The sequence below is a fragment of the Oncorhynchus nerka genome, linkage group LG14 (genome assembly GCF_034236695.1).
Source record: "Oncorhynchus nerka isolate Pitt River linkage group LG14, Oner_Uvic_2.0, whole genome shotgun sequence".
NCBI lineage: Eukaryota > Metazoa > Chordata > Actinopteri > Salmoniformes > Salmonidae > Oncorhynchus > Oncorhynchus nerka.
The window spans coordinates 61043467-61063249 of NC_088409.1; positions in this window are offsets into that span (position 1 = coordinate 61043467).

The following is a 19783-nucleotide window of genomic DNA, read 5'->3' on the forward strand; positions in this document are numbered from 1 at the left end:
TCTTGTTAACAAACTAGTTTTGGCAAGTCGGTTAGGACATCTACGTTGTCAATTTTGCAACAATTGTTTACAGACAGATTATTTCACTTGTAATTCACTGTATCACAATTCCAGTGGGTCAGACGTTTACATACACTAAGTTGACTGTGCCTTTAATTTAAACAGCTTGGAAAATTCCAGAAAATTACGTTATGGCTTTAGAAGCTTCTGATAGGCTAATTGACATAATTTGAGTCAATTGGAGGTGTACCTGTGGATGTATTTCAAGGCCTATCTTCAGACTCAGTGCCTCTTTGCTTGACATTATGGGAAAATCAAAAGAAATCAGCCAAGACCTAAATAAATTGTAGACCTCTAAAAGTCTGGTTCATCCTTGGGAGCAATTTCCAAACACCTGAAGGTACCACGTTCATCTGTACAAACAATAGTACGCAAGTATAAACACCAAGGGACCACGCACCTGTCATACCTCTCAGGAAAGTGACGAGTTCTGTCTCTTAGAGATGAACGTACTTTGGTGCGAAAAGTGTGAAGATGCTGGTGGAAACAGGTGTAAAAGTATCTATTTCCATATTAAAACGAGTCCCATATATCGACATAACCTGAATGGCCGCTCAGCAAGGAAGAAGCCACTGCTCCATAACTGCCATAAGAAAGCCCGACTACGGTTTGCAACTGCACATGGGGACAAAGATCATACTTTTTCTGGTCCGATGAAACAAAAATAGAACTGTTTGGCCATAATAACCATCGTTATATTTGGAGGAAAAGGGGGAGGCCTGCAAGCCGAAGAACACCATCCCAACTGTGAAGCACGGGGGTGGCAGCATCATGTTTTGGCGGTGCTTTGCTGCAGGAGAGACTGGTGCACTTCACAAAATAGATGGTATCATGAGGTAGGGAAATGATATGGATATATTGAAGCAACATCTCAAGACATCAGTCAGGAAGTTAAAGCTTGGTCGCAAATGGGTCTTCCAAATGAACAATGACCACAAGCATACATCCAAAGTTGTGGCAAAATGGCTTAAGGAAAACAAAGTCAAGATATTAGAGTGGCCATCACAAAGCCCTGACCTCAACGCTATGGAAAATTTGTGGGCAGAACTGAAAAAGCGTATGTGAGCAAGGAGGCCTACAAACCTGATTCAGTTACACCAGCTCTGCCAAATTCACCCTAATTTTAGGAAGCTTGTGAAAGGAACTCCGCTTACTTAGTCATGAGTGCTACGTTGGGGACCCTGGAACCTGCCAGGTGTTTCTTTCCCAGTGCTCCTTCATCTTTGAGCTGCAGCCCTCTTCATTCCCTTCGGACCATTCGAGAATAGCGTATCTTATAATGCTCATGTCTGGTAGGAGCTCTCCTGGGCTACGGCAGTTTGGGAGCAACAGTCCGTCATTTTCCTTCGTTTGGAGGATTTCATGGTGGAAGTGAGGAAGATATTCGATTCTCCGGTGTCCGGGAGAGAGGCGGCCCGAAAGCTACTTTAATTACGTCAACAACTCCATAGTGTGACAGACTACACAGTAGACTTTCACACGTTGTGAGTACCTAGAACCCAGTGTCTCTGTTCGATATCTTTCTTCATGGATTATCCGAGGAGATTAAAGACTAGCTTTCTGCTCGGGAGTTACCCCTGGACCTCAACTCCCTCATAGCCTTAACCATAAGGATGGATGGACGTCTACGGGAGCGCAGGAGGGAGAGATCTCTTTTCGGCCCCACTCATTCGTCCACGGCTGCCGGCTTGCCCCCGAAGAGTGATTTGCTTTCTACAGTGCTTACGCAACAGGGCAGAGCTAGATTATCGCCTCAGGAACGACTACAGAGGCTTAACCTCTTCAACCTATGGGGGCGCTATGTCATTATTGGATAAAAAAACGTGCCCGTTTTAAGCGCAATATTTTGTCACGAAAAGATGCTCGACTATGTATATAATTGGCAGCTTTGGAAAGAAAACACTCTGACGTTTCCAAAACTGCAAAGATATTTTCTGTGAGTGCCCCAGAACTGATGCTTCAGGCGAAACCAAGATGAAACTTCAAACAGGAAATGAGCAGGATTTTTGACCCTCTTTTTTTCATTGTCTCCTTATATGGCTGTGAAAGCGCCACGAATTAGCCTGCCCTTTCTATCGTTTCTCCAAGTTGTCTGCAGCATTGTGACGTATTTGTAGGCATATCATTGGAAGATTGGCCATAAGAGACTACATTTACCAGGGGTCCGCCCGGTGTCCTTTGTTGAAATTGTTGCGTAATCTCCAAGCTGCTCGCATTCATCCATGTGATTGAGACAGAGAGGAGACTTCCAGGAATGATATATCATGAAGAGATATGTGAAAAACACCTTGAGGATTGATTCTAAACAACGTTTACCATGTTTCAGTCGATATTATGGAGTTAATGCGGAAGAAAGTTTGGCGTTTGGATGAATGAATTTTCGTTTTTTTTTGGTAGCCAAACATGACGCAGAAAACGGACCGATTTCTCCTGCACAAATAATCTATCAGGAAAAACGGAACATTTGCTATCTAACTGAGTCTCCTCGTTGAAAACATCCGAAGTTCTTCAAAGGTAAATGATTTTATTTGAATGGTTTTCTGGTTTTTGTGAAAATGTTGCCTGCTGAATGCTAACGCTAAATGCTAACGCTAAATGCTAACGCTAGCTATCAATACTGTTACACAAATGCTTGTTTTTCATGAATAGTTAACGTTGTGTTATGCTAATGAGCTTGCTGATAGATTTACACAATCCTGGATACATTTTTTTTTCTTAGCTAAACAAAATGGAGCGATTTCTTCTAAACAAATAATCTTTCAGGAAAAACTGAACATTTGCTATCTAACTGAGAGTCTCCTCATTGAAAACATCAGAAGTTCTTCAAAGGTAAATTATTTTATTTTAATGGTTTTCTGGTTTTTGTGAAAATGTTGCCTGCTGAATGCTAACGCTAAATGCTATGCTAACGCTAAATGCTGTTACACAAATGCTTGTTTTGCTATGGTTGAGAAGCATATTTTTGAAAATCTGAGATGACAGTGTTGTTAACAAAAGGCTAAGCTTGAGAGCTAGCATATTTATTTAATTTCATTTGCGATTTTCATGAATAGTTAACGCTGCATTATGGTAATGAGCTTGAGGCTGTATTCACGATCCCGGATCCGGGATGGCTCGATGCAAGAAGTTAACTTCAACAGTTGCCTATATTGTGGTGCTACAGGGCATTACAAATCTACCTGTCCAGCAAAAGACCAGACTCAGTTTTATGGACGCTATGCTGGTATCGGAGCTTGCTATCTCCACACAACCCCTCTCCATTCCCATGGATCTCAGAGCACTGGACGGACGCACCACAGGCGGTGTCACTCATTGTGCGGTGCCCATTAACCTGCATTTGTCGTGCAATCACAGTGAGTTCATATAGCTTCTTCTCATTGAATCTCCCAATATTCCTGTTTTGGGATTTTCATGGCTCCAGAGGCACAACCCCGTGATTAACTGGACCACTTGTTCTATCCTGGGTTGGAGCCCGTTCTGCCACTCACAATGCCCCAAGACGTCCTCCTGCAGGCTTTGGTAAAGCCTCAGATTTCTCTGTTATTTCTGCAGAATACCAGGACCTCATTGAGGTTTTCAGCATGATTCGCGCCACCTTCTTTCTCTCCACATCATCCCTACGATTGCGCTATTGATCTCCCCTCGGGCACAACACCGCCTTGTGGGTGGCTATATTCCCTGTCTGGCCCTGAGACCAAGGCCATTGAGGAGTACATTGAGGACTCTCTAGCTGCTGGGAGCATCCGTACTTCCTCCTCCCCTGCTGGCGCAGGGTTTTTCTTTGTGGAAGACAAGACCCTTGCAGACCCTTGCAAGACCCTTGCGTCCATGTAGCGACTATCGGGCCTCATCACGGTGAAGAATCCTTACCCTCTACCACTCCTCTCCTCGGCTTTCGAACCTCTCCAGGGGGCTACCATCTTTTTCAAGTTGGACCATTGGATTGCCTACCACCTAGTTTGAATACGCGAAGGAGACGAGTGGAAGATGGCCTTCAACACAGCTAGGGGATACTATTAGTACATGGTCATGCCGTTTGGACTCACCAACGCTCATGCAGTGTTCCAGGTCCTGGTCAACGGTGTGCTCAGTGACATGTTGAATAGATTTGTGTTTGTCTACCTCGACGACATCCTTGTTCTGCTCCCGTTCTGCTCAAGAACACATCCTCCATTTTCACCAAGTCCTTCAGTGTCTCCTGGAGAACCAGTTGTTCGTGAAAGCTGAGAAGTGCAAATTCCACCGCTCCACTATCTCCTTTCTGGGATACGTCATCGCTGAAGGGAATGTTCAGATGGATCCTGAAAAGGTGAGAACGGTGGTGGATTGGCCTCTTGGGATTTGCTCATTTCTACAGCCGCTTAATTCAGGGCTACAGCACCCTGGAGGCTCTCACTTCTTCCAAGGTGCCGTTCACATGGTCCCCAGCTGTTGACAGGCCGTTTTTGGACCTCAAGCATAATTTTACTACAGCCCCCACCCTCATCCATCCAGATCTGTCCCGTCAGTTCGTGGTTGATGTCGACGCTTCTGACGTTGGAGTGGGGGCCAACCTGTCCCAGCGGTTTGCCCAGCACCAAATGCTGCATCCCTGTGCCTTCCTGTCCCATCGTCTCAACCCCGCTGAGAGAAACTATGATGTAGGAAATTGGGAACTTCTCGCAGTCAAGATGGTGTTGGAGGAATGGAGGCACTGGCTGGAAGCGGCGGAACATCCATTTTTTTGTGTGGACTGATCATACGAATCTAGAATATCCCCACACCGCCATGCACCTTAATTCTAGGCAGTCCCGTTGGGCCCTGTTATTCACCAGGTTCAATTTGACCATTTCCTACTGCCCAAGGTCCAAGAATGGTAAGATGGACACCCTCTCTCACCTGTATACCTCCACTGCCACACCGCCTGACTCTAATACCATCCGCCCTACCTCATGTCTGGCAGCTCCAGTTGTCTGTGGAATCGAGAGCCTGGATAGCAAGGCACAGCGTTCCCAGTCGAACCCTGGGGGGGCCCGGCTAACTGAATATTTGCCACTGATTAGGTCCGAGTTCAGGTCCTGGAATGGGCTCATTCCTCCTAGCTCACCTGCAATCCCGGCTCCCGTCGAACCCTGGCCTTCCTCCGACAACGCTTCTGGTGGCCCACTAGGGTTCCTGACGTCTCAGCCTTCGTCACTGCATGCACTGTATGTGCTCAGAACAAGACTCTGTGGCATGCTCCGGCTGGATTCCTTCAGCCACCCCCTGTTCCTCCTCGCCCTTGGTCCCATATATCCTAGATTTTGTCACTGGGCTTCCTCCGTCTGATGGCAACACCACTATCCTGACAGTAGTGGATAGGTTCTCTAAAGCCGCCCATTCCATCCTTCTCCCCAAGTTACTTTCAGCCAAGGAGACGGCCCAGCTCATGGTGCAGCATGTCTCCCGAATCGATAGACTCCCTTAGGGCTCGCTTAGGTGCCTCGTCTCAACCAACCCCACCACCTGGAGCCGGCACGTGGAGTACGCCCGGAACACTCTTCCCTGCTGGGCCATTGGGTTTTCGCCCTTCGAGTTCTCATGGAATATCAGCCTCCGCTCTTCCCAGAGTAAGAAGAAGTCAACATACCCTCGGCTCAAATGTTTGTCTGCCGCTGTCGGAGTACCTGGAAGAGAGCTCGATCTGCTCTTAAGGCCACCTTCAGGTATCGTCGACAAGCGGACCGTCACCGGACTCCGGCTCCCTGCTATTGTATGGCTATCTACGCGGGACCGGCCCCCCTGGGTGGAATCCTGTATACTTTACCCCCGCTTTGTTGGTCCTTTACCCATCTCTAAAGATCTTAGTCCCACTGCTGTTCATCTTCTGTTGCCCCGTACCCTCCGTATACATTCCACTTTTCATGTGTCCAGGATTAAGCCCTTGTCTCACTGTCCTTTGTCTCCTGTTTCCAGGCCCACCACTCCTCCCCGTCTTATCAACGGCCATCTGGCGTACACAGTGAGACGCCTTCTGGCAGCTTCATTAAATATTAACTGCAAAACAACAGTCTCAACATCAACAGTGAAAAGGCGACTCCAAGATGCTGGCCTTCTAGGCAGAGTTGCAAAGAAAAAGCCATATCTCAGACTGGCCAATAAAAGATTAAGATGGCCAAAAGAACACAGACACTGGACAGAGGAACTCTAGCCTAGAAGGCCAGCATCCTGGAGTTGCCTCTTCACTGTTGACGTTGAGACTGTTGGTTTGCAGGTACTATTCAATGAAGCTGCCAGTTGAGGACTTGTGAGGTGTCTGTTTCTCAAACTAGACACTCTAATGTACTTCAAATCAAATTTTATTTGTCACATACACATGGTTAGCAGATGTTAATGCGAATGTAGCGAAATGCTTGTGCTTCTAGTTCCGACAATGCAGTGATAGCCAACAAGTAATCTAACTAACAATTCTAAAACTACTGTCTTATACACAGTGTAAGGGGATAAAGAATATGTACATAAGGATATATGAATGAGTGATGGTACAGAGCAGCATACAGTAGATGGTATCGAGTACAGTATATACATATGAGATGAGTATGTAGACAAAGTAAACAAAGTGGCATAGTTAAAGTGGCTAGTGATACATGTATTACATAAGGATGCAGTCGATGATGTAGAGTACAGTATATACGTATGCATATGAGATGAATAGTGTAGGGTAAGTAACATTATATTATATAAGGTAGCATTGTTTAAAGTGGCTAGTGATATATTTACATCAATTCCCATCAATTCCCATTATTAAAGTGGCTGGAGTTGGGTCAGTGTCAATGACAGTGTGTTGGCAGCAGCCACTCAATGTTAGTGGTGGCTGTTTAACAGTCTGATGGCCTTGAGATAGAAGCTGTTTTTCAGTCTCTCGGTCCCAGCTTTGATGCACCTGTACTGACCTCGCCTTCTGGATGATAGCGGGGTGAACAGGCAGTGGTTCGGGTGGTTGATGTCCTTGATGATCTTTATGGCCTTCCTGTAACATTGGGTGGTGTAGGTGTCCTGGAGGGCAGGTAGTTTGCCCCCGGTGATGCGTTGTGCAGACCTCACTACCCTCTGGAGAGCCTTACGGTTGAGGGCGGAGCAGTTGCCGTACCAGGCGGTGATACAGCCCGCCAGGATGCTCTCGATTGTGCATCTGTAGAAGTTTGTGAGTGCTTTTGGTGACAAGCCGAATTTCTTCAGCCTCCTGAGGTTGAAGAGGCGCTGCTGCGCCTTCTTCACGACTCTGTCAGTGTGAGTGGACCAATTCAGTTTGTCTGTGATGTGTATGCCGAGGAACTTAAAACTTGCTACCCTCTCCACTACTGTTCCATCGATGTGGATAGGGGGGTGCTCCCTCTGCTGTTTCCTGAAGTCCACAATCATCTCCTTAGTTTTGTTGACGTTGAGTGTGAGGTTATTTTCCTGACACCACACTCCGAGGGCCCTCACCTCCTCCCTGTAGGCCGTCTCGTCGTTGTTGGTAATCAAGCCTACCACTGTTGTGTCATCCGCAAACTTGATGATTGAGTTGGAGGCGTGCGTGGCCACGCAGTCGTGGGTGAACAGGGAGTACAGGAGAGGGCTCAGAATGTACCCTTGTGGGGCCCCCTTGTTGAGGATCAGCGGGGAGGAGATGTTGTTGCCTACCCTCACCACCTGGGGGCGGCCCGTCAGGAAGTCCAGTACCCAGTTGCACAGGGCAGGGTCGAGACCCAGGGTTTCGAGCTTGATGACGAGCTTGGAGGGTACTGTGGTGTTGAATGCCGAGCTGTAGTCGATGAACAGCATTCTCACATTGAGTATTCCTCTTGTCCAGGTGGGTTAGGGCAGTGTGCAGTGTGGTTGAGATTGCATCGTCTGTGGACCTATTTGGGCGGTAAGCAAATTGGAGTGGGTCTAGGGTGTCAGGTAGGGTGGAGGTGATATGGTCCTTGACTAGTCTCTCAAAGCACTTCATGATGACGGAAGTGAGTGCTACGGGGCGGTAGTCGTTTAGCTCAGTTACCTTAGCTTTCTTGGGAACAGGAACAATGGTGGCCCTCTTGAAGCATGTGGGAACAGCAGACTGGTATAGGGATTGATTGAATATGTCCGTAAACACACCGGCCAACTGGTCTGCACATGCTCTGAGGGCGCGGCTGGGGATGCCGTCTGGGCCTGCAGCCTTGCGAGGGTTAACACGTTTAAATGTCTTACTCACCTCGGCTGCAGTGAAGGAGAGACCGCATGTTTTCGTTGCAGGCCGTGTCAGTGGCACTGTATTGTCCTCAAAGCGGGCAAAAAAGTTATTTAGTCTGCCTGGGAGCAAGACATCCTGGTCCGTGACTGGGCTGGGTTTCTTCTTGTAGTCCGTGATTGACTGTAGACCCTGCCACATGCCTCTTGTGTCTGAGCCGTTGAATTGAGATTCTACTTTGTCTCTGTACTGACGCTTAGCTTGTTTAATAGCCTTGTGGAGGGAATAGCTGCACTGTTTGTATTCGGTCATGTTGCCAGACACCTTGCCCTGATTAAAAGCAGTGGTTCGCGCTTTCAGTTTCCCACGAATGCTGCCATCAATCCACGGTTTCTGGTTAGGGAATGTTTTTATCGTTGCTATGGGAACGACATCTTCAACACACGTTCTAATGAACTCGCACACCGAATCAGCGTATTTGTCCTCTTGCTCAGTTGTGCACAGGGGCATCCCACTCTTTCTATTCTGGTTAGAGACAGTTTGCGCTGTTCTGTGAAAGGAGTAGTACACAGCGCTGTACGAGATCTTCAGTTTCTTGGCAATTTCTCATATGGAATAGCCTTCATTTCTCAGAACAAGAATAGACTGACGAGTTTCAGAAGAAAGTCTTTGTTTCTGGCCATATTGAGCCTGTATTTGAATCCACAAGTGCTGATGCACCAGATACTCTAAAGAAGGCCAGTTTTATTGCTTCTTTAATCAGTACAACAGTTTTCAGCTGTTCTAACAATTGCAAAAGGGTTTTCTAATGATCAATTAGCCTGTTAAAATGATACACTTGGATTAGCTAACACAATATGCCATTGGAATCACAGGAGTGATGTTTGCTGATAATGGGCCTCTGTACGCCTATGTAGATTTTCCATTAAAAAGCAGCCCCTTCCAGCTACAATACAACATTAACAATGTCTAGACTGTATTTCTGATCAATTTGATGTTATTTTAATGGACTAAATGTTTTATTTACTTTCAAAAACAAGGAAATTTCTAAGTGACCCCAAACTTTTGAACGGTAGTGTACGTATTTGGTGCTTTTACGTTAACAAGTGTGTTGCAACATCCAAATATCATCTTAATACACAATTAGGTTTAACTTCTAATTCTGACTGTTCAGTCATTGCCCTATGAAGTCATCTGCAGCTTACGTTCTACTGGGTTTTCTGTTTTGTCTTCTTCATGTTTGACTGAGCTGTCAATGAAAACGCTAGTCGGAAATGGACAAATAGTGGGATTGGTATTTCAAGGTTATGAACATTTAAATAAGCAAATCCATTTGCAACACCAGTCTGAGCAGTCAGTGTTCCTTACTGCAAATGTTTAATGTAATGTAATTTAATGTAATGTACTGTGCGTGTATTTAAATATATATTTCAAACAGCCCTACTTACTGTGAAATAGGAACTCGCATCAAATATTTCACCTTCCCGAATCCGTTCTCAATGGTCTTCTTTGAAGGCAGCATTGGGAGAACCATGCTTTTATATACAGTATGCAATATATGCATTCTGAGTATCCTGGAAAGAGACATCACAGCCTACTCTTTAACTCACAGTTGATCAATTCTTCATTACCGTGTGCCTGCTTTATGAATATGGATTCTAGCTGCAATTATTCAGTGAAATGTAACACTATTCTGTAGTGAAGAATCAGTGGAGCAGAAAGAGCGTTTTGTAATTACTCTTCTTGAACTAACTCTTGTAATTCTCCCTCCCTCTCTGGCTTGTTTCTTCCCCTTAGCCTGATTGCTTCTCAGTCCAGGCGGGAGAAGAGCAGACAAATCCCTATAGTCTAAAGCTCGGTGACAGGAAGCACAGCTCTGTGGCTTCAATTGAAACAGGGAGCCGAAATGGCCGCCTAATAGTGTTCTCTGAGTATTGGGGCATTGACTGAGCCTCAGCCCTCTGGAGAGCCATGTGAAACTGTTGGAGCTGCTGCATTGGACCGTTGCTGTGACCAGAGGCGAAGTGGTGCAAAGTGTCCAAGTATAACAAGACCAAAACACTCATTAATCAAATGCTCTCAACAGAGTCGGAAATAATCAACTGTGGGGGCCATGTGACCGAGCCCACGGGGTAGTTTCACTGAAAATAGACAAAGGAATGATTTATCAAGAGTTTCATTTGAAACTGGAGTTTCAACACTCATTAGTGTTATGCTCTAACTACTGTGCATCTCCGAGATGAAGATGCAGAGTCTCCTCTTTTGCCGTAAATTACACATTGTCAGGGTCAGCACATATGCTGAATGTATAAGGATAAATCTAGGTCATGTGTTTCTCAGGCTTTAAAAGTTCCTAAGGAACATTTGTTCAATCTTTGTGATACAATTTAAAGATGACTTGTGTTTATTGATGAGGTTGCTATATTAGCAATGCATTTCACAGACGCGGTATGTAAATCATGTAAATCAAAGTCGAGCTGTACAATGAGGAAGAGGAGGATCTAGAGATCCACCAGCTAGACAAGAGACTTACAGCCAAAGCCAAACCAAATGGCGGCTGAAGCCTACTTTCAGGGCATTTGAGCTAAAGCATTTTCTGTTGCCTTCTAAGTCTGACTGACACAATGAATAAAGTGATTTAATATCAATTCACAAGCATTGTTTACATGAGGTCATGCACCTCCAATCGGAATCTTTAATTGCTAACAGGAAGTGGAAGACAGCCATCTTTAAAAGAGGAAATCTATTTTTCATTGATAGTGGAGGAAAGATGATTAAACAAAAAAAGAGTGGGATTTAAAGAAAGCGACATCCATGAAGTCTTTAGGTGACCTTTCCCTTGAGTTGGCAAAAAAAGGAGCATGTCTTGTCCTAATAGCACTGGCTTTGCTGATAAAATGCGTTGTTGAGGGAAATGTACTTTATACGATTGTCTCACCTAGCTTGTCTCACCTAAGATGAATGCACCAATTGTACGTCGCTCTGGATAAGAACATCTGCTAAACTACTAAAATGTCAAATGAACTATTAACAACCAGGAAGTCTTGAGAGAGGAAAATAATCACAATTACAGCAGGCGCAACAGTAGTTAGTGAGATAAAAGAGAAGCTATCTTCTGGCTGATTTTAAAATGGCAGGCCCATGAATGCCTTGTCTCTCAAAAGAGAAAGGGTATAAAACATGCACAATGACATCGACTTGACAACAACAACAACAAAAAACATGATTTTTCAGTGATTTGATTATAACGATTACAAGCAGGATACAGATGAGTTCATGTTTTTGATTTGGAAACTGTGATTGATTGTAATGCCCAGACGGGTTTCTTGGTTTCTACTCAGAGTAAGGCAGCCAAACAACCTTCCTATAATGCCGACATACAAATGAATGTTACATCAACCAACCGCACAAGCAGCCCAGCATAAGGCCCATACCCACTCAAGTTGTACATCTGATGTACAATGCATTTGGAACAACGGTTGTGATACTACAGAAGAGTTCTGGAGACACAGCACAATTGTAAAAATGTTTGTGTAGACTAACTCTCCATTACAAAAATATCCGTTGCATCACAACCATTGTGTAAAATACGTGGTACATCAGTTGAACTACCTGAGTGTGTACGGTGCCACAGTGAAGAACTCCATTTGTGTGTCATTATATTATATATAAAGTCCTGTTTCCTTGATACATGTGCAAAAATTTGCAGTAGATTCATAAATGGACAGCAGTTCATCCCAACTTTGTATTTAATGCCTACTTGCATGTCTCAAATATATTCTAATGGCTATTCAAGATGTCTGTGGGTTTTAGGAGTTTCTGCTCATCTGTGACATTTGAATACATCACAACTCACAAGTGGTCTGCTCTGGCTTGATTTCTAGATAACTTACTGGAACATGAGTGCAAAAGAGAGGTGCTTCATTACACACAGTCTGCTCCAGAAGCTTTAAAGCCGAGCAACACATTAATAGCTGATTTCAAAGACAGTGGCTGACCTGTTGATGAATCAGTATCGTTTCATCTTGCCATGAGTCAGCGTTCCATAATGAGGACTAATAACACGCAATGCGCAGACAAAATAGTTATTAACAAGATCTTCTGGCTTTAGAAATGATTATGGTGAGACAAAAAGTGTAATATCTGTACATTCTCACACCAGAAGATGAGTTGAAAATGAATTTGTACTGTAGAACATTGTGGAACTTTCAATACATGCGGTGAAGAGAGCAACGATGCCGTCATTGGTACACAGTGAATATTTATCAAATCCGTCATTATGATTTTTTTCTAAAGCCTTGTTCACACTATAGGCCTTAATGTTCAAATCAGTTTTGTTTTTCAAATCCGTTTTGGAATAGTGACTGTCCAAACACCAAGTTACAAGTGACCAAATGGGATTTGTGTCACAGTCATTTGCTGACATGGCTAACTAGTTTTCATAGTAATGTTGCGTGTGTGCGCAGTGGTATAAGTTGTTTGGTGGTGGTGCTAGTGGTTCCTATCACTCAGAACTTATGTAGCAAGCTAAGGTGAAAACAATACCTGCCATGGATGTTTCCCAGTTGCTTTGAATGTTCAAATTCATAGTGTAAGAACACTTTTAGGGCATCCAGTGAGTCCTTTTTGGCTAGCCACAGCTAGCTAGCTGTTTAGCTTTCTAGCTCATTCACTAATGTGTTTGTAAACACTTAACAAGTTAGTTAGCTACCACATGTTCTCGTCAAACATTCAACAGAGTAGCTAGCAAGCAACAAGGTATGCCACTTCGTGGCAAATAAATCAGATTCTAAGGTTCAGACACATTTTGCATGGCCAGGAATCATTTGTATCTGAATTCAAATCACCTATGAAGGTGGTTTGAAATGTGGCTTGAAATATACGATTCCATGTCGTTTTTGGTTGTTCAGACTGCATTAAAATGATCAGATTTGAATAGGATTTGAGTCATTTCGAACTGCCAATGTCAACAAGGCTTAACAGGCCCACAATGTGGTTACTTAAATCCAATTCAGATATATTTGGCTATTTTCACTGCATAATATTTTGAAATAGTCCTTTTTGGGTTTAGAAAACAAGTCTGCTAAATGCTTCTCCTGTTTGTATAAGCTGGCAGCATAGCTACAGGCTGTTTATAAGTGTAACACAGTTGATTGGTGACTGACATGAACATGTATTGGGGTTGACATCCATATAAGCATTATACTGCAATTTTTACCCTAAAATAATGTAGGCAAATTTTGATTCTGAATATACGCCTGAGTAGCATTACCATGGCATTTCCATTGTTTTGGTCAAGTTTCATCCTGTATCTCCTTGACCTGCCGCCTCTCCCCCAGTGCTCTCTCCCCGTGTCTGTCTGTCTGTCTGTCTGTCTGTCTGTCTGTCTGTCTGTCTGTCTGTCTGTCTGTCTGTCTGTCTGTCTGTCTGTCTGCCTGTCTGCCTGTCTGCGTGTCTGCGTGTCTGCGTGTCTGTGTGTCTGTGTGTCTGTGTGTCTCTGTGTCTCTGTGTGGGCAAGACAGGTGTGCTGGAGTCAGAGCAGGTCCCCACCAGCACAGGTGTGCTATCTTAATTTGATCAGTTTCTCACAGCAGGAATATAATCCTGCGGCAACAGGAAATGTAAATTATTATGTGGCTTGTAGGGGATAATTTTGTAGGGGATAATAACATTTTTATTCGGGCAAATTTAGTCTGACATTTTTTTTATGGTAAATTACAAAATTTAGAAGCTTTAAAAAAACTTGAATAAGTTTGCATTTCCTAAGAACATTCTCTCTGACAACAGGGCGATGAAATTAAGATACCCGAGGGGTGTACTACCAAGCAAGATCAAGGAGTTAGCCAGCTAACCTGAATATTCTGAAATAACGTTTTCATTTTTTGAACGATGAGCTTGTAATGGGCATGGTCTAATTGACTCAACAACCAAACCCACGTAACCATGTTTAGCTTTCTTAATGAACAGGAAAATCAACTGTTATTTCTGGCTGTTTATCAAAGTTAACTGGTTAACTCATTGATCCTGCTTTGTAGTATACAAACCTACCAAAACCAGAAACCGTGGATAGACTGCAGCATTCGTGCAAAACTGAAAGCAAGAACTGCATTTAACCCTGGAAAGGTGACTGAGACTATGGTTGAATACAAACAGTGTAGTTATTCCCTCCGTAAGGTAATCAAACAGGCAAAAAGTCAGTACAGAGACAAAGTGGAACCGCAATTCAACAGCTCAGATACTAGACGAATGTGGTAGGGTCTACAGACAATAATGGATTACAAAGGGAAAACCAGCCACGTCGGGGACACTGACTTCATGCTTCCAGACAAGCTAAACATCTTCTTCGCCCGCTTTGAGGATAACACGGTGCCACCTACGCGTCTGCTCCGAAGGACTGTGGTCTCTCGTTCTCCATGGCCGACATGAGCAAGACATTTAAGCATGTTACCCCTCGCAAGGCTGCCGGCCAAAAAGGCATCCCTAGCCGCGTCTTTAGAGCATGCGCAGGCCAGCTGACTGGAGTGGTTACGGACATATTCAATCTCTCCCTATCCCAGTCCGCTGTCAAGATTTCCACTATTGCTTTCTTGGGTACAGGAACAAAAGTAATTTAACTAAATTACTATCATCCCGTAGCACTCATTTCAAGCTCTTTGAGAGGCTAGTTAAGGATTAATTTGCTTACCGCCCCAATAGATCCACAGACAAATAAGTTTAATTAAAGTTTAAACATCCACAGACAATGCAATCGCCATCGCAATGCACACTGCACTATCCCATCTGGACAAGAGGAATACCTACATCAGAGAATGCTGTTCATTGACTATAGCTCGGGGCCCTGGGTATGAATCCCACTCTGTGCAACAGGGTTTTGGACTTCCTGACGGGTTGCCCCCAATTGGTGAAGGTAGGAAGCAACACCTCCACTTGGCTGATCCTCAACACACGGGCCCCACAAGGCTGCATGCTCAGCCCCCTCCTGTACTCCCTGTTCACCCATAACTGCGTGGCCGTGCACACCTGCAACCCAGTCGTCAAGTTTGCAGACGACACAACAGTAGTAGGCCTGATTACCAACAATGACGACACAGCCTATAGGGAGGAGGTGAGGCCGCTGGTGGAGTGGTGCCAGGAAAATAACTTCTTCCTCAACATCAGAAAAATGAAGGAGCTGATCGTACGACTTCAGGAAACAGCAGAGCGAGCAAGCCCCTATCCACATCGATGGGACCGCAGTGGAGAAGGTGGAAAGCTTCAAGCTCATCGGTGTACACATCACTGACAAACTGTAATGGTCCATCCACACAGATAATGTGGTCAACAGCACCTCTTCAACCTCAGGAGGCTGATCAAATTTTACTTGGCCCCTAAGACCATCACAAACTTCTACAGATGCAAAATTGAAAGCATCCTGTCGGGCTGTATCACCTGCACCACACACAACCGCAGGGCTCTCCAGAGGGTAGTGTGGTCTGCCCAATGCATCAGTCTATTCTTGTTCTGAAGCAGTCTATTCTTGTTTTGAGAAAGGAAGGCTTGAATGTAGGGTGTTCCAGCAAGAGTGGACATCAAAATACTTCTTCATTGAGGTATCAGGGAAAGCTGTGTGCTTAGTGGGCAAAGAGAACATTGCTGTCTTGAAAGACTACAACTTGTCCTGGCACTTCCAGACGAAGCGTGCAGAGAAATATAGGGATATGTCGTCTGAGCAGAGGGCAAGTGCATCAAAAGAGTTGCTTTCTCAGTTGCAAAAGCAGCAAGGACTTTCACCAAACTTCAATCAGCAACGACGGAATTGCGTGAGCTAGCTATGTACTGTCCCACGGAACTGCTAAACATAGCAAGCCATTCCCTGAAGGCGAATTCATTAAAGAATGTTTAATTGACTCTGCAGAAATACTTTGCCCCGACAGGAAAGAGCTGTTTGACAATGTTTCCCTGTCAAGACGAACAGTGACACAACGTGTTGAGGACATCGCAGAGAATGTGGAACAACAGTTGAAAGACCAGGGAAGGGATTTCACCTGTTTCTCCTTGGCCCTGGATGAGAGCAGTGACACACCAGACACGGCGCAGTTGTTGATGTTCGACCGAGGCACTTTGAAATGACAGAGGAGCTTCAGTGCAGTCAATGAAGAGCACAACCACAGGGAAGGATTTATTGGAGGAGGTTAATAAATGTGTGGCAATGTTGGGACTGAGTTTTGAAAAGTTATCCAGTGTGACAACTGATGGGTGCCCAAACTTGACAGGAAAAAATGTTGGCCTTTTGAAAAGGATAAAAGATCAAGTAGCTGAGCTGAACCCAAGATCAGAATTATCAGAATTGTATTATTCAGCAAGAGGTGCTCTGTAAATGTGTTCTGAAAATGAGCCAAGTTGTGGACACAGTCACTAAAGTGGTAAACATCATAAGAGCAAAATCTTTAAACAACAAACAGTTTGTCTCGCTGTTGGAAGAGACAGAGTCAGATCATGCAGACCTCCCCTATCACACAAACGTGAGATGGCTTGGTTTGGGGAAGGTGCTTAAAAGGGTGTGCGACCTGAAGTTGGAGAATGTTTTTGAAAACGAAAGGAAAGTATGTGGATTTCCCTCAACTGCAAGATAAAGAATGGCTGGCTGATTTTTCCTTCACCGTGGACATCATGGCCCTCATGAATGAACTGAATTCCAAACTAGAAGGGAATGGCCTTTTTGCGCATCAGATGTACAGCCTTGTCAAAGCCTTCAAGGGACAATTACTCCTCCTGACCCGACAAGTAGAAGCCAACAATCTCACCCAACTTCCGACACCACTAGTCTGTTCTCTATCAGATGACCAACGGGAGACGTATATATTGCTGCTGTGTGCTTTGAATGGCGAGTTTTCCCATCGTTTTGAGGATTTCAAAGTGTTGGAAAATGACATGCTGTTGGTTTCCTCTCCTTTCACCTTCAATGTGGATAACGCTCCCACTGACCTGCAACTTGAGCTTATCGATCTTCAGTCTGATGCAGTGATTGGAGAGCTATTCAAAACAATGTCACCGATGAGGTTCTGTGCATCTCGATGAACAACACTTTCCAAAGATTAGGAGTCCTGCTCAGAAGATGTTTGTACTGTTTGGGTCAACCTATGTATGTGAACAGATATTTTCAGTTATGAAATATACCAAGTCGGAACTAGGAGAACAAGCATTTCGCTACACTCGCATTAACATCTGCTAACCATGTGTATGTGACAGATAAAGTTTGATTTGAAGTCAAGTCACAGATCTCTTACTGACTCTCACCTCTCAGCAATCCTGTGCATAGCGACGTCAGAAACTATCTCTGTCTTCACTGCTCTTGTCAAAGCCCATCAGAGACTTCACTCCTCACACAGATTGAGTAGTTTAAAATGTAATGTCGAGCTCTTGCTCTCCTTCTTGTGTTTTTGCGCATACCCGTTAAGTTCTGTCCGTGGTGCTGAATGTACTTTTCCCTCCGTGTATAGTTCATTGCATAGCAAGCCATTCCCAAGTGGCGGTAAGTAGCCTAGTGGTTAGAGCGTTGGACTAGTAACCGCAAGGTTGCAAGATCGAATCCCTGAGCTAACAAGGTAAAAATCTATCGTTTTTCCCCTGAACAAGGCAGTTAACCCACTGTTCCTATGCTGTCATTAAAAATAACAATTTGTTCTTCACTGACTTGCCTAGTTAAATAAAGGTAAAATTGCATGTTTTAATAATGAAGATACCAAAAGGAGAACATGGATGTGGTTTATTTCTGTGCATGTTAAAAAAGTAAAATGAGCACCGTATCAGGATGTGATTTACAGTAGATATATCTGTCAACACAGTCATACACATGATGTATAATCTTGTAACATGATTCTGGCCCGCGATGGCAAAGATATATTCTAATTTGCCCCCCATGGAAAGTAATTGCACAGGCCTGCTCTAAACTCAGTGACAATCTCAAAACCAACATGAAGCAGTTAAAAGGGGAAGTTCAGGATTTTACAACTTAGTCTATGGGCCAGGACAAAACTATAATCAATGTTTTGGTTTTCTTTCATTTGGACTGCTCATGAATTGCATTGTTTTATTACTCTGACAGTTGTGGGTGGAGTGTCTAGACACACTTGACTCTGTGGCTCGCTTTTACTTAGATCCCTTTCATGCACATCCTAACCCTGGTTCGGCTTTCTCTAAACAGCCACTACAAACATTAGCTAGCATTAGCCACCACTACGGGCCTCCCAGGTGGCGTAGTGGTTAAGGGCTGTGCCACCAGAGACTCTGGGTTCGCGCCCAGACTCTGTCGTAACCGGCTGCGACCAGGAGGTCCATGGGGCGACGCACAATTGGCATAGCGTCGTCCGGGTTAGGGAGGGATTGGCCGGTAGGGATATCCTTGTGTCATTGCGCACCAGCGACTCCTGTGGCGGGCCGGGCGCAGTGCGCGCTAACCAAGATTGCCAGGTGCACTGTGTTTCCTCCGACACATTGGTGCGGCTGGCTTCCGGGTTGGATGCTCGCTGTGTTAAGAAGCAGTGCGGCTTGGTTGGGTTGTGTATCGGAGGACGCATTACTTTCAACCTTCGTCTCTCCCGAGCCCGTACGGGAGTTGTAGCGATGAGACAAGATAGTAGCTACTAACAATTGGATACCATGAAATTGGGGAGAAAAAAAGGGGGTATAATTAAAAATAAAATAAAAAACATTAGCCACCACTAGATAACAATTAATGTGTGCATGTTTTTCCATATAACATCAAACCAAAAAGGGAGATGATTTCAGCTGAAATATTGACAATTGCACACATGCCTCTATCACTCCAGTTGATGTTTAGCTAGCGGTGACTAAAGTTAGCTGAAGTTTGTAGAGGCTGTTTAGAGAAAGCAGGGTTAGGATGTAAAAACAAGCCATACAGTCAAGTGATCTGGATACGCAATACACAACTTGAAATGTATTGAAGAATGAACTATTCCTTTACTAATTCAATATGCTCTTAACCTGTTAAGAGCAGCCAGTGATCGTTATCCCCACCTCCCAGCCTCTCGAAATGAAATACTAAAGAAAACATGGTTAGTGTTGACTTAGGAGTACTCATATGTTGCAGAGTCGGTAAAGCTCAAAGTGTCTCTGAGAGGCCACAAACATTATGTTTACAAACCTGACTGGAAAATATTGGCTTGCCATTGTGTGGTGAACCAAAGCTAATTAACATGAGAATAATTGCAATACTCCTTCTGGAATGAGGATTTATGGAGTGCTCAGCCGAAAAGTTCTCTCGTCATTAAGAGAAAAACAAACACCATCTACGGCAACACAGAATACACAGTGACAAATTTAATGAAGACGCTTGACAACTAATATTTGACAACAGGGTCGGTCCCGGTCTGTCATTTACATAAGCTTCCATATTAATAGGCTGTTAGTCAGCATACTGATTGAAGGAAGGTCGACTCCTGTCCGACTTTACAGAGCCTGAGAATAAACAGCAGGAGAGCGGAGAACAAGTTCAGCCAGGAGATGTTGAAGGTGAACGAAGAAAGGTGCTGGTGCAGGGGCTGATAATCA